At 46.7% G+C, this 13,381-nt stretch overlaps 2 non-coding genes across 2 annotated transcripts; both read right to left on the minus strand.

The window, feature by feature from the left end:
• Positions 1–3,109: 3,109 nt before the first annotated feature.
• On the minus strand, positions 3,110–3,250 carry LOC115837185. Its single transcript, XR_004032202.1, has one exon. It is a non-coding gene; the product is annotated as a U4 spliceosomal RNA (small nuclear RNA).
• A 944-nt stretch (positions 3,251–4,194) lies between these two features.
• On the minus strand, positions 4,195–4,335 carry LOC115837186. Its single transcript, XR_004032203.1, has one exon. It is a non-coding gene; the product is annotated as a U4 spliceosomal RNA (small nuclear RNA).
• Positions 4,336–13,381: the final 9,046 nt, after the last annotated feature.

A 13,381-nucleotide genomic window follows, 5' to 3' on the forward strand; every position in this document is an offset into this window, starting at 1 on the left:
TCTTGGCTCACGCAAGCTCCGCCTCCCGGGTTCACGCCATTCTCCTGCCTCAGCCTCTCCGAGTAGCTGGGACTACAGGCGCCCGCCACCACGCCCGGCCAATTTTTTGTATTTTTAGAAGAGACGGGGTTTCACCGTGGTCTCGATCTCCTGACCTCGTGATCCGCCCGCCTCGGCCTCCCAAAGTGCTGGGATTACAAGCGTGAGCCACCGCGCCCGGCTCGCCTGGCTAATTTTTAAAATTTTCCAGGCACGATGGCTCATGCCTGTAATCTCAGCACGTTGGGAGGCCAAGGCAGGTGGGTGGCTTGAGCCCAGGAGTTTGAGACTAGCTTGAGCAATATGCAAAACCTCCGCCTCTATAAAAAATAAAATAAAATTAGCCGAGTGTGGTGGCACGTGCCTGTAGTTCCATCTACTCAGGAGGCTGAGGTGAGAGGATCACTTGAGCCTGGGAAGTGGAGATTGCAGTGAGCTGATATTGCATGACTGCACTCCAGCTGGGGTGACAGAGTGAGACCCTGCTCTCTCCAAAAAACAAAAACAAAAAGAACACCAACAAAAATATTCTCATATTTTTTGGTAGAGACAAGGGTCTCACGATGTTGTCCAAGCTGGTCTTGAACTCTTGGGCTCAAGAGAGCCTCCTGCCTTGGCCTCCCAAAGTGCTGGGATTACAGGCGTGAGCCACCATGCCTGGCCAAGAACCCACCTCTGATAAAAAATCTGTAGTAAACAGTAAGTCGAGTTTTCCTCTAGAGTGTGATGATGCTAATTATACAATGCTACATTTCTTCCCCTGCTGTTCAAGCTGTGGACCCTGGACCAGCACCTGCGAACTTTTAGAAATGCAGAATCTTAGTCTCTATCCCAGACCTCCTGAATTGGAATCTCTAGGAATGGGAATTCGACCTGTGCCTTAACAAATTCTCAAGGTTATTTTTATGCACACCAAAATTTACGAAATTGTTGTAGTTTGATTTTGAAAGGACATGCACTATTCTTTTCACGTTATTTCTAAGTTTTGGATAACTTCTTGTTGTTGTTGTTGTTGAGACGGAATTTCACTCTGTCGCCCAGGCTGGAGGGCAATGGTGCGGTCTTGGCTCACTGCAATCTCCGCCTCTCGGGTTCAAGCGACTCTCCTGCCTCAGCCTCCCGAGTAGCTGGGATTACAGGCGCCCACCACCATGGCCGGCTAATTTTTTTTTGTATTTTTAGTAGAGATGGGGTTTCACCATCCGCCCACCCTGGCCTCCCAAAGTGCTGGGATGACAGGCATGGGCCACCACGCCAGGCTTCTTCTTTCTTTCTTTTTTTTTTTTTTTTGAGACAGAGCCTCACTATCACCCAGGCTGGAGTGCAGTGGTGCAATTTCAGCTCACTGCTACCTTCGCCTCCATGTCTCCAGACTGTGAGGTCCTTGAACTGGGGACTGAGTTTTTTTGTTGTTTTTTATATGCTTTTATTTTTCCATGATTACAAACACAACTGAATATCAAATACACAAAGTAAGAATTATATGGGGGAAAAAAATCAGATACGTTCATATATACATCACCTTTTCAAGGCTATTTCCATCCAGAATAACTTTGGTTTGCCAGGGCCAATAGAAAGAAGTCATAAAATCGCCTTTAGTCAAATTTGTGTGTTTGCTTTCTTCTATAATTCCAATACCTCCACCATCAACGACTTGAGATAGCTGCCAAGGTGTTATATAATCAGTGCCAGTGTCTTCATTCATTCTACAATGAAGGCTGTCACTTCGCACTTGGAAGGTTGCACAGCGGCCAGGCAGAGGCGCTCCTCACTTCCCAGACGGGCGGCCGGGCGGAGGCGCTCCTCACTTCCCAGACGGAGTGGCGGCCGGGCGGAGGCGCTCCTCACTTCCCAGACGGGGCGGCCGGGCAGAGGCGCTCCTCACTTCCCAGACGGGGCGGCCGGGCGGAGGCGCTCCTCACTTCCCAGACGGAGTGGCGGCCGGGCGGAGGCGCTCCTCACTTCCCAGACGGGGCGGCCGGGCAGAGGCGCTCCTCACTTCCCAGACGGGGCAGCTGGGCAGAGGCGCTCCTCACTTCCCAGACGGGGCGGCCGGGCAGAGGCGCTCCTCACAGGAGACTGAGTTTAATTTGCCACCGGAGCTGTTTTTCCCAGCACCGCCTTTGACCTTGTAGGTATTGTTGCCACCCTTTTTGCCACCTCTTTTTGCTACAGGCTGGAGGAGTGTTTTATGGGCGGTGTCCTAAGCAGGTCTAGTTGGATCCGCCATGCCCAGGGTTGTGACTCCTGAGGACCTCTGTCCATGGACAGCCCAGGTCTTCGTAAAAAGATAAGACTGGAAGAGGCTGGTGTAGTGGGAACAAATACCACACTAGGGGCAAGAGAACCTGATCAGCCCCAGCTCTGCCGAGGACTCCACAGTAGGACCTGAGCGAGTCTTCTGTGCGTTTTTCCCTCTTGGTCGCTTTAAAAGGAAGACTTTGGGCCGGGCGCGGTGGTTCACACCTGTAATCCCAGCACTTTGGGAGGCCGAGGCGGGCGGATCACCTGAGGTCAGGAGTTTGAGACCAGCCTGGCCAAGAAGGCGAAACCCCGTCTCTACTAAAAATACAAAAAAGAGCCGGGCGTGGTGTTAGGCTCCCATAATCCCAGCTACTCCGGAGGCTGAGACAGAGAATCGCTTGAACCCAGAATGTGGAGGTTGCAGCGAGGCGAGATCGCGCCACTGCACTCCAGCCTCGGTAACAGGGAAAACTCCGTCTCAAAAAAAAAAAAAAAAAAAAAGGAAGACCTTGGATGTGTTAGAGTTCCCCTACCCTTTAAGTCTGTGACTTTCAGTGACAAAGGAAGTGGAGTAGCTCACTCGCTAACTGCATTTAGATAAAGAAGATTAACAACTGTCCGAGAACCCAATTCCCAACATAAACGTATCATACATCTTGGAAAACAACCCCCGCTACAGTATCCACATAAAACCCCGGACATTCAATAAAAAACTACTCCCAGAAAAAAAAGAAAAAAACACCACCAGCTTACAAAACATAAAAAGCACGAAGCACCATCACATACGTTTATTCAAAAACTTTTTTTAAGACTACAAATTATTCAGTCTCCGTAGAGACTGTCAAAAATTGCCAATGCCGACTATATTTCAAGTCGTCATGGCGGGGTATTGGGAAAAGTTTTCAATTAGCAATAATCGCGCCTCGGATAAACCTCATTGGCTACGATACTGCCACTGCGCAAAGCTGAAAGACTATGGTTCCCGCCCCACTCCCCCACGGATGATGACTCCCATCACATTGAGGGTGAGTGCCTGCCTGTGTGTCCGTGTATATGACGTGTTCCTACTCCACCAGCTGTATTTAAGGTCCATCTGCATGGGAGATTTCTTGTTGTTGGAACATCTCGTGTCAAACATTCAGATTTTGGAAACGATAATAACATTCGCTTGGGACGCTGGGGAATCTTATGCAAATCAACGTGACATCACAGAGATGACTCGGTTGAGACTCGAATTTTGCGCGAGGAGAGTGAGCAGTGGGAAAGTGAGCCTGGAGGGCGGGGGAACGACTAGCTGTGCTCAAGGGTGCGGAAACGGGGGGGGGGAAGTTGGGAATAATTTTAAGACGTCACTGTGACAAAATCTGAATGGAGAACACGGCTGGGCGCGGTGGCTCACGCCTGTAATCCCAGCACTCTAGGAGGCCGAGGCGGGTGGATCACGAGGTCAGGAGTTCAAGACCAGCCTGGCCAAGATGGTGTAAACAGAATCTCTCCTAAAAACGAAAAAAACAATTGGGGTGCGGTGGGCAGGCACCCGTAATACCCAGCTAGTCGGGAGGCTGAGGCACGAGAATCGCTTGAACCCGGTCGGCAGAGCGAGCCAAGATCGCGACAGTGACACCTCGCCTGAAAAACAAAACAGTGCCACAGAAAGAAAAACACACCAACCCAACTCGCAAAAAACTTCAGTACTATCCTGAACTTACCTTAAAAGTAGAGATCACGTAAACAGCAACTGGTTTTTCCAAAAACGCAAAGCGAGAAGTGACAACTGTACTTGCTATACGGAGTCCACGGGTAGCTACTTCCCCCAGTTGGAGTACATAACTAGCAAGTACTTAAAAATAAAAAAAATTGCATTTCACGAAATAATACCAAGTCTGTTTTTCAATACCAAAAAAAATTCAGTCTCCGTAGAGACTGTCAAAAATTGCCAGTGCCGACTATATTGCAAGTCGTCACGGCGGGGTATTGGGAAAAGTTTTCAATTAGCAATAATCGCGCCTCGGATAAACCTCATTGGCTACGATACTGCCACTGCGCAAAGCTAACAAGTTACGCCCCCTGCTCATCACTCCCAATAAGCCAGCTTCCTATTACGCAAAGGTGAGTTTAGGGACTATGGAAAAATCTTCACTTATTGCTTGCTTGAAAATTATACAATCATAGAAAGATGTTTCTGAGCCACGTAGGTGGTTTCTGCATATTGTTGCTGATTTACTTAGCTAGGTTTTTGTTGATATGAAGCAAAGCATTATGGGAGGAACATGCTAATAGACTTAATTCAGAGACTGCAAGGGGCTTTTGAGAGAAAAGAGATCTAAATCAGGGTTCTGTTCACTTGGCTCCAGATTCAGTGTAACTGACTTCTCCAAAGACGATTATTGTTTTGTCTTTTTTCTTTTTCAGACTTTTTTTAATTGTGCCAAAGTTTACATAAAATTTACCATTTTAACCTTAAGTATACATTCACTGGCATAGAAAATGTTCACATTGTTGTGCAACCATCATCACTACTTACCTCCAGAACTTTATCTTTCATGCCCAAGAGTGGAAACTGAGACTCTGTACCCATTAAACCCTTACTCCCTGTTCCCTTCTCCTCCAGCCCGTGGCAACCTCTTTTCTACTTTCTATCTCTATGACTTTGTGAGTACTTTATATATATAAATGGAATCATACAATATTTGCCCTTTGGGGTGAGTCTTATTTCATTCAGAATAATGTTTTTAAGGTTCATCCATGTTGTAGTATGTATCAGGAAATCATTAATTTTTATGGCTGAATAATATTTCATTGTATGAGATGTTGTTTATCCTTTTTTTTTTTTTTTTTTTGAGATGGAGTTTTTGCTCTTGTTGCCCAGGCTGGAGTGCAGTGGCATGATCTCGGCTCATTGCAACCTCTGCCTCCCAGATTCAAGCGATTCTCCTGCCTCAGCCTCCCAAGTAGCTGGGATTACAGATGCATGCCACCACTCTTTGTATTTTTAGTAGAGACAGGATTTCACCATGTTGGCCAGGCTGGTCTCAAACTCCTGACCTCACGTGATCTGCCCACCTCGGCCTCCCAAAGTGCTGGAATTACAGGTGTGAGCCACCTCACCCAGCCCATTTATTCTCGTTTTTTTTTGAGACAAAGTTTTGCTTTTGTTGCCCAGGCTAGAGTGCAATGGTGAGATCAACCTCCGCCTCCCGGGTTCAAGGGATTCTCCTGCCTCAGCCTTCCAAGGAGCTGGGATCATTTTTAGTAGAGATAGGGTTTCACCATGTTGGTCAGGCTGGTCTTGAACTCCTGACCTCAGGTGATCCACCCGCCTCGGTTTCCCAAAGTACTGGGATTACAGCCATGAGCCACCGCGCCTGGTCTCATTCATTCTTTTTTGAGACAGCTTTTGGCTCTGTCGCCCAGGCTGGAATGCAGTGGCGTGATCTCAGCTCACTTCAACCTCTGCTTCCAGGCCTCAAGTGATCCTCCTCCCACTTTAGCTGGATAATTTTTGTATTTTTCGTACAGACAGGATCTCACCATGTTGCCCAGGCTGGTCTCAAACTCCTGGGCTCAAGTGATCCTCCCATCTTGGCCTCCCAAAGTGCTAGGACTATAGGCCTGAGCTGCTGCCCAGGCCAACTGCTTATCCTTTTTTTTTTTTTTGAGAGAGAGTCTCGCTCTGTTGCCCAAGCTGGAGTGCAGTGGCTCAATCTTGGCTCATGCAACCTCCGCCTCCCAGGTTCAAGCAATTCTTCTGTCTCAGCCTCCCAAGTAACTGGGATTACAGGTGCGTGCCACCAATCCTGGCTAATTTTTGTATTTTTAGTAGAGACAGGGTTTCACCACGTTGGCCAGGCTGGTCTCAAGCTCCTGACCTCAAGTGACCCGCATGCCTCAGCCCCCCAAAGTGCTGAGCCACCGCACCCAGCCTATCCATTTATTTTTAGATGGACATTGCTGGTTTCCACCTTTTGTCTATGGGAATAATGCTGCTATTGGTGTGCAAATATCAGCTTAAGTTCCTATTTTCCTTTTTTTTGAGACTGAGTTTCGCTCTTGTTGCCCAGTCTGGACTGCAATGGCACGATCTCGGCTCACTGCAACCTCTGTCTCCTGGGTTCAAGTGATTCTCCTGCTTCAGCCTCCCAAGTAGCTGAGATTACAGGTATGCGCCACCATGCCCGGCTAATTTTATATATATATATATATAATTTTTTTTTTTTTTTTTTAGTAGAGACGGGGTTTCTCCATGTTGGTCAGACTGGTCTTGAACTCCTGACCTCAAGTGATCTGCCTGCCTCGGCCTCCCAAAGTGCTGGGATTACAGATGTGAGCCCACCGCGCCCGGCCCCTGTTTTTTATTCTTTGGTGTACATACCTAGAAGTAAAATTGCTGGATCATATGTTAATTCAAAAGGGTTTTCTTTGGACACCTTAATTCAAAAAGAGGCTGAAATAATAAGGATTTATTTCCACAGAAATGTTCACAGTATCTAAAATTTGGAGCAACTTTCACTCTCACTGCCTGTTTTCCTTCAGGATGTAGAAAGCTGTTAGAAACCTACATCTGGTCTCGGTGTGGTGGCTCGAGCCTGTAATCCCAACACTTTGGGAGGCCAAGGCGGGTGGATCACCTGAGGTCAGGAGTTCAAGACCAGCCTGGCAACATGGTGACATTCCCCCACTGTAAATACAAAATACAAAAATGCAAAATTACAAAAACACAAAATACAAAAATTAACCGGGTATGGTGGTGCTTGCCTGTAATCCCAGCTACTAGGGAGGCTGAGGCAGGAGGATCGCTTGAACCTGGGAGGTAGAGGTTGCAGCGAGCTGAGATCATGCCACTGTAATCCAGCCTGGGTGACAGAGCGAGACTCCGTCTCAAAAAAAAAAAAAAAAAAAAAAAAAAGTCCGGGCGCGGTGGCTCACGCTTGTAATCCCAGCACTTAGGGAGGCCGAGGTGGGCGGATCACGAGGTCAGGAGATCGAGACCACGGTGAAACCCCGTCCCTTCTAAAAATACAAAAAATTAGCCGGGCATGGTGGCGGGCGCCTGTAGTCCCAGCTACTCGGAGAGGCTGAGGCAGGAGAATGGCGTGAACCCGGGAGGCGGAGCTTGCAGTGAGCCGAGATTGCGTCACTGCACTCCAGCCTGGGCGACAGAGCGAGACTCCGTCTCAAAAAAAAAAAAAAAGAAAGAAAGAAAGCAACATTTCCCCCAACACTTTATTATAAAAAATTGTAAACACGAAAAGTTCAAAGAATTCCTCAGTGAACATTCATGTACTCATCATCCGTATACAAAAATGAGATTTTTTTTTTTTTTTTTTGAGACAGAGTCTCGCTCTGTCGCCGGGCTGGAGTGCAGTGGTGCGATCTCGGCTCACTGCAAGCTCCGCCTCCCGGGTTCACGCCATTCTCCTGCCTCAGCTTCCGGAGTAGCTGGGACTACAGGCGCCCGCCACCACGGCCGGCTAATTTTTTCTATTTTTAATACAGACGGGGTTTCACCGTGTTAGCCAGGATGGTCAAAAATGGCATTTTAAAAGGCCTGTTTGATGCTGATGTGTTGTGTGATTATTTCTGTCTTGTTTTTTTTTCTTTTCTTATTTTTTTTTTTGAGACGTTCTCAGTCGCTTACGTTAGAGCACAGTTAGAGTCGCGGCTCACTGCAGCCTAAATCTCCTGGGCTCAAGCGATCTTCCACCTCAGCCTCCCGGGTAGCTGGGACTACAGGCACATACGACCATGCCCAGCTAATTTTTCTGTATTTTTTGTAGATACAGCGTTTCACCATGTTGCCCATGCTGGTCTCCAACTCCTGGGCTCAAGTGATCCGCCCGCCTCGGCCTCCCCAAGGGGTGGGATTACAGGCGTGAGCCACTGCAGCCGACGACTTATTTAAGTCACTGGATACTGATTTTCCCTACACCAGCTAGGGTAGGGAAAATCAGTAGAAAAAAAAGAAAAGACTAGCAATGTGGTGAATTTAGATTATTTTACTTTGATCATCCAGTCAAGGATTTAGTCATTAATTCTGGGTGGGGTGGAGTTGTGAGAAAAACACTAGGCCAGGCACGGTGGCTCACTCCTGTAATCCCAGCACTTTGGGAGGCCGAGGCGGGTGAATCACAAGGTCAGGAGTTCAGGACCAGCCTGGCCAAGACGGTGAAACCTCGTCTCTACTAAAAATACAAAAATTAGCTGGGCATGGTGGCGGGCGCCTATAATCCCAGCTACTCAGGAGGCTGACATAGGATAATTGCTTGAACCCGGGAGGCAGAGGTTGCAGTGAGCCTAGATTGCGCCACTGCACTCCAGCCTGGGTGACAGAGCGAGACTCCATCTCAAAATAAATAAATACATAAATACATAAATAAAATAAAATAAATAAATAATGAGGCTGGGCGTGGTGGTTCACGCCTGTAATAAAAAAAAAAAAAAAAAAAAAAAAAGAGAGCAAGAAAAAGACTAAAGCCCTAATCCTAATGCCATGAGGGTATCAAAGGACCTTCCTAGCCCTTGAGAATTCTAGAATGGGTGGCCCATTACACTCTCTCAGTAGCTATCAAGTGAAATTGTGTGTTTCACCAGCTGACTTGGATGACAAAAAAAAAAAAAAGAAATAGAAACAAAAAAAATACAAAAATTAAAAAAAAAAAGAAAGAAAAAAACAAAACAAAACAAAAAAGACTTGGATAACTTCACCTTCCAGGGATGATTTTCCAGCACTATGAGAAAAATTGAAAACTCAGCTAACTTTTCCTCAGAGCATGAGATTTTTGGGGGCCTAGAAGCACAATAGAATTCTCAACCAATCTCTATTAGTGATGATCATTCCACTTGGAGAACTGAAAAAATAACCTAGGTTTGAACTTTTTCATAGTAAAATTGGTGGGTGGGGAAGGAGAATGTCACTGTTTTCACATGTTTTAAAGTTATGATCAAATACCCAGAAAATGTGTGCAGAAAATGTGCTGGATTATAATTTTTAAATTTTGGGGGGGATTATAATTTTTTTGACAACGAAAATTTCAGTCTAGCTTCTGGTTCTTTCTTTCAGCAGATGTGGTCAGGTTAACTAATGCAGAAAGGGCTGTCAGTGGCTGGAGTGCAGTCAGAGGATCATGGCTCACTGCAGCCTTGAAAAAAAAAAGGGGGTGGCCGGGCGCGGTGGCTCACACCTGTAAATCCCAGCTACTGGGGAGGCTGAGGCAGGAGAATCGCTTGAACCCGGGAAGCAGAGGTTGCAGTGAGCCAAGATGCCGCCATTGCACTCCAGCCTGGGCAACAGAAGTGAAACTCCATCTCAAAAAAAAAAAAAAAAAAAAAAAAAAAAAGGAGGGGGGCTGTCATATGAGCTTCCCCGCCTAGTAGATCCTACAGCTACTGACTTTCGCTGTTGCTGGAGCTACTACTCCCTGTCCACTAAAGAAAAAAGAATCAGCCAGGCGCAGTAGCTCACGCCCATAATCACAACACTTTGGAAAGCCTAGAGCCCAGGAGTTCGAGACCAGCCTGGGCAACGTGGTAAAACCCCGTCTCTACAAAAAAATACAAAAATTAGCTGGGCGTGGTGCCCAACCTGTAGTCCCAGCTACTCAGGAGGCTGAGGTGGGAGGATGGTTTGAGTCCAAGAGGTTGAGGCTGTAGTGAGCAGTGATGGTGCCACTGCACTCCCGCCTGGGTGAAAGAGTGAGACCATGTCCCCAAAATAAAAACATAAGCTTCTAAGTAACTAAAGTGGCGGGGGCGCAGTGGCTCACGCCTGTAATCCCAGCACTTTGGGAGGCTGAGGCGGGCGGATCACGAGGGCAGGAGATAGAGACCATCCTGGCTAACACAGTGAATCCCTGTCTCTACTAAAAAAATACAAAAAATTAGCCAGGCGTGATGGCGGACGCCTGTAGTCGGGAGGCTGAGGCAGGAGGATGGCGTGAATCCGGGAGGCAGAGCTTGCAGTGAGCGGAGATCGCGCCACTGCACTCCAGCCTGGGCGACAGAGCGACACTCTGCCTCAAAAATACATAAATAAATAAATACTACTACTACTACTACTACTACTAATAAAAGTGGCGGGGTGCAGTGGCTCACTCCTGTAATCCTAGCACTTTAGGAGACTAAGGCAGGTGGGTCACCTGAGGTCAGGAGTTCAAAACCAGCCTGGCCAACATGACGAAACCCCATCTCTACTAAAAATACAAAAATTAGCCAGGCGCAGGGGCGGGCGCCTGTAATCCCAGCTACTCCGGAGGCCGAGGCGGAAGATCACTTCAGCCAGGAAGGCAGAGGCTTCAGTGAGCGAAGACTGTGCCACTGCACTCCAGCCTGGGCAACAGAGCCAGACTCTCTCAAAATTAATTAATTAATTAATTAATTAATTAAAGTTAGTTTTACTTACAAGTCTTACTGAGGATTATAGACCGAGGGCTATAGCGTGGGAGCAGTTCCATCAGACTGGTCCAACACAGAATTTCAGCCTACTCATATACGAGTGGTGAGTGTTCGGTGCCTGCGAAATCACATTAAACTTGCTTGAAAGTTACATTAAAGCACAATCATATCAAAGTTTGGGTGCAAGAGTATATCTGGTTATGGATTACAGAGGTATCATCACTAACCCCATCAGACATTATCTTGTGCAGGAAATGGCAAGGACTGGAGTCATTTATCTTTTAATGAATATAGTGACTTGGAAGAGACATGGAGGGCTGTGTGCTCTATTCTGTTTTGTCTTAAAAGCATCTTTCTGGAGAGCTGCATGTTGTCACAGAGCCAGGGGCTTCATGAAACGATGCTAGCAAGTCGAAATAAGCAGGCCCGGCATGGTGGCTCACACCTGTAATCCCAGCACTTTGGGAGGCCAAGGCAAGAGCTTTCCTTGAGTTCAGGAGTTTGAGACCAGCCTGAGCAACAGTGAGATCGTGTCTCAACAAAAATAAAAAATAACAAAATTTAGCTGGGCGTGGTGGTGGAGGCCTGTGATCTCAGCTACTCTAGAGGATGAGGTTGGAGGACCCCTTGGGCCTGGGAAGTAGAAACTGCAGTGAGCTGTGATGTCACAACTGCACTCCAGCCTGGGTGACAGAACGAGACCCTGTCTCAAAAAAACAAAAACAAAAACAAAAAAAACCAGAAATGAGCAAACTACTAAATGGTCATTTTACCAATATTACCTCCAAAGATACAATGATAGAACCAAAAACCTAAAAACTCTTTCTCAAGCTTCCATATTACTTCTCTGCACTTCAGTTCATCTTTATTTATTATTATTATTTTTTAAAGAGATGGGATCTCACTTTGTCACCCAGGCTGAAGTGCAGTGGCACAATTATGGCTCACTGCAGCCTCAATCTCCTGAGCTCAAAGTGATCCTCCCATCTGAACCTCCTGAGCAGCTGGGACTAGAGGCACACACCACCACACCTGGCAAATTTTATTTATTTTTTGTAGTGATTGGGTCTCACTACGTTGCCCAAGCTGGTCTTGAACTTTTGGGCTCAAGTGATCCTCCTGCCTTGGCCTCCCAAAGTGTTGGTATTACAGGTGGGAACCACTGCACTCAGCCCATTTCATCTTAAACGGGGGGAAGGGAGTCCTTAGGTGGTCTTCAAGGTCCCTGCTAGCTGCCCACCTTTATGTCCAAAGACACTTACAAATTTATTGATTTAGGTGATGCTGTAGAGCAGCAGTTCTGGTTGTCTACACATTAGGAACAATTAGGAAATGTGTAGATCAGAATCACTGGGAGTGAGACACAGGCATTCTGTTGATTAACTTAATAAAAAAAACAAGATGATAAATAAAATTGGAGAAGCCAAGCAGGTTAAGTACATTAGTCCATGTATAATATATTTGGCTTCATATTAACTGTAAAAACATCACTTTTGGCTGGGCGCGGTGGCTTACACCTGTAATCCCAGCACTTTGGGAGGCTAGGGTGGGCAGATCACGAGGTCAGGAGATCGAGACCATCCTGGCTAACATGGTGAAACCTTGTCTCTACTAAAAATAAAAAAATTAGCCGGGCATAGTGGCAGGCGCCTGTAATCCCTGCTACTCAGGAGGCTGAGGCAGGAGAATCGCTTGAACCCGGGAGGCAGAGGTTGCAGTGAGCCGAGATGGCACCATTGCACTCCAGCCTGGGCAACAGACCGAGACTCTATCTCAAAAACAAACAACAACAACAACAAAAAACTATCACTTTTTCAGATATGTATAAACACATTTCTTCACAAGTTCAAGGTATTTTACCAATAGCAAATAACTTGATACTGTCGCTGTGAATGAAAAGGATCACAAACTCTGATGTTTAGAATGAGTCAAATCTAGGCCGGGAACAGTGGCTCAGGCCTGTAATCCCAGCACTTTGGGGGGCCGAGGCTGGCGGATCACCTGAGGTCGGGAGTTCCAGACCAGCCTGGATCACTTGAGCTCAGGAGTTCGAGACCAGCCTGGCCAACATGGTGAAACACTGTCTCTACTAAAAATACAAAAACTTAAAAAAAAGTCAAATCTAGATCCATGATTAATGACGTGCTCATTTCACATTGCACGTTTGTATCAAAACATCTCATGTGGGTAAAGCATAGATAGGCACAGAGAAAAGAAAAAAGGCAAAAAACAAGAGAAAAGATGGCCAGGCGCGGTGGCTCACGCCTATAATCCCAGCACTTTGGGAGGTCAAGGCATGCGAATCACCTGAGGTTAGGAGTTCAAGACGAGCCTGGCCAACATGGCGAAACCCCTGTCTCTACTAAAAATACAAAAATAATCCCAGCTACTCGGGAGGCTGAGGCAGGAGAATCGGTTGAACCTGAGAGGGGGAGGTTGCAGTGAGCCGAGATGGTGCCACTGAGCTCCAGCCTGGAGTTTCTTCAAACAAACAAAAAAAAACTCCGTCTCAAAAAAAAAAAAGAAAAAAAAATCTTATGTACACCATAAATATATATACCTACTAAGTGCCCACACAAATTGAAAACAAACAAAAAATCCATGATTAAAAGCTTTTATATTAACAGAGGACCTCTGATCAGAAAGAGCCGACAGGGGGCGTTCCTGGATGATCTGGGGCCGTCAATTGCGAGACGCGGAGGATTGT

This window comes from Nomascus leucogenys, chromosome 10 (genome assembly GCF_006542625.1).
Source record: "Nomascus leucogenys isolate Asia chromosome 10, Asia_NLE_v1, whole genome shotgun sequence".
NCBI lineage: Eukaryota > Metazoa > Chordata > Mammalia > Primates > Hylobatidae > Nomascus > Nomascus leucogenys.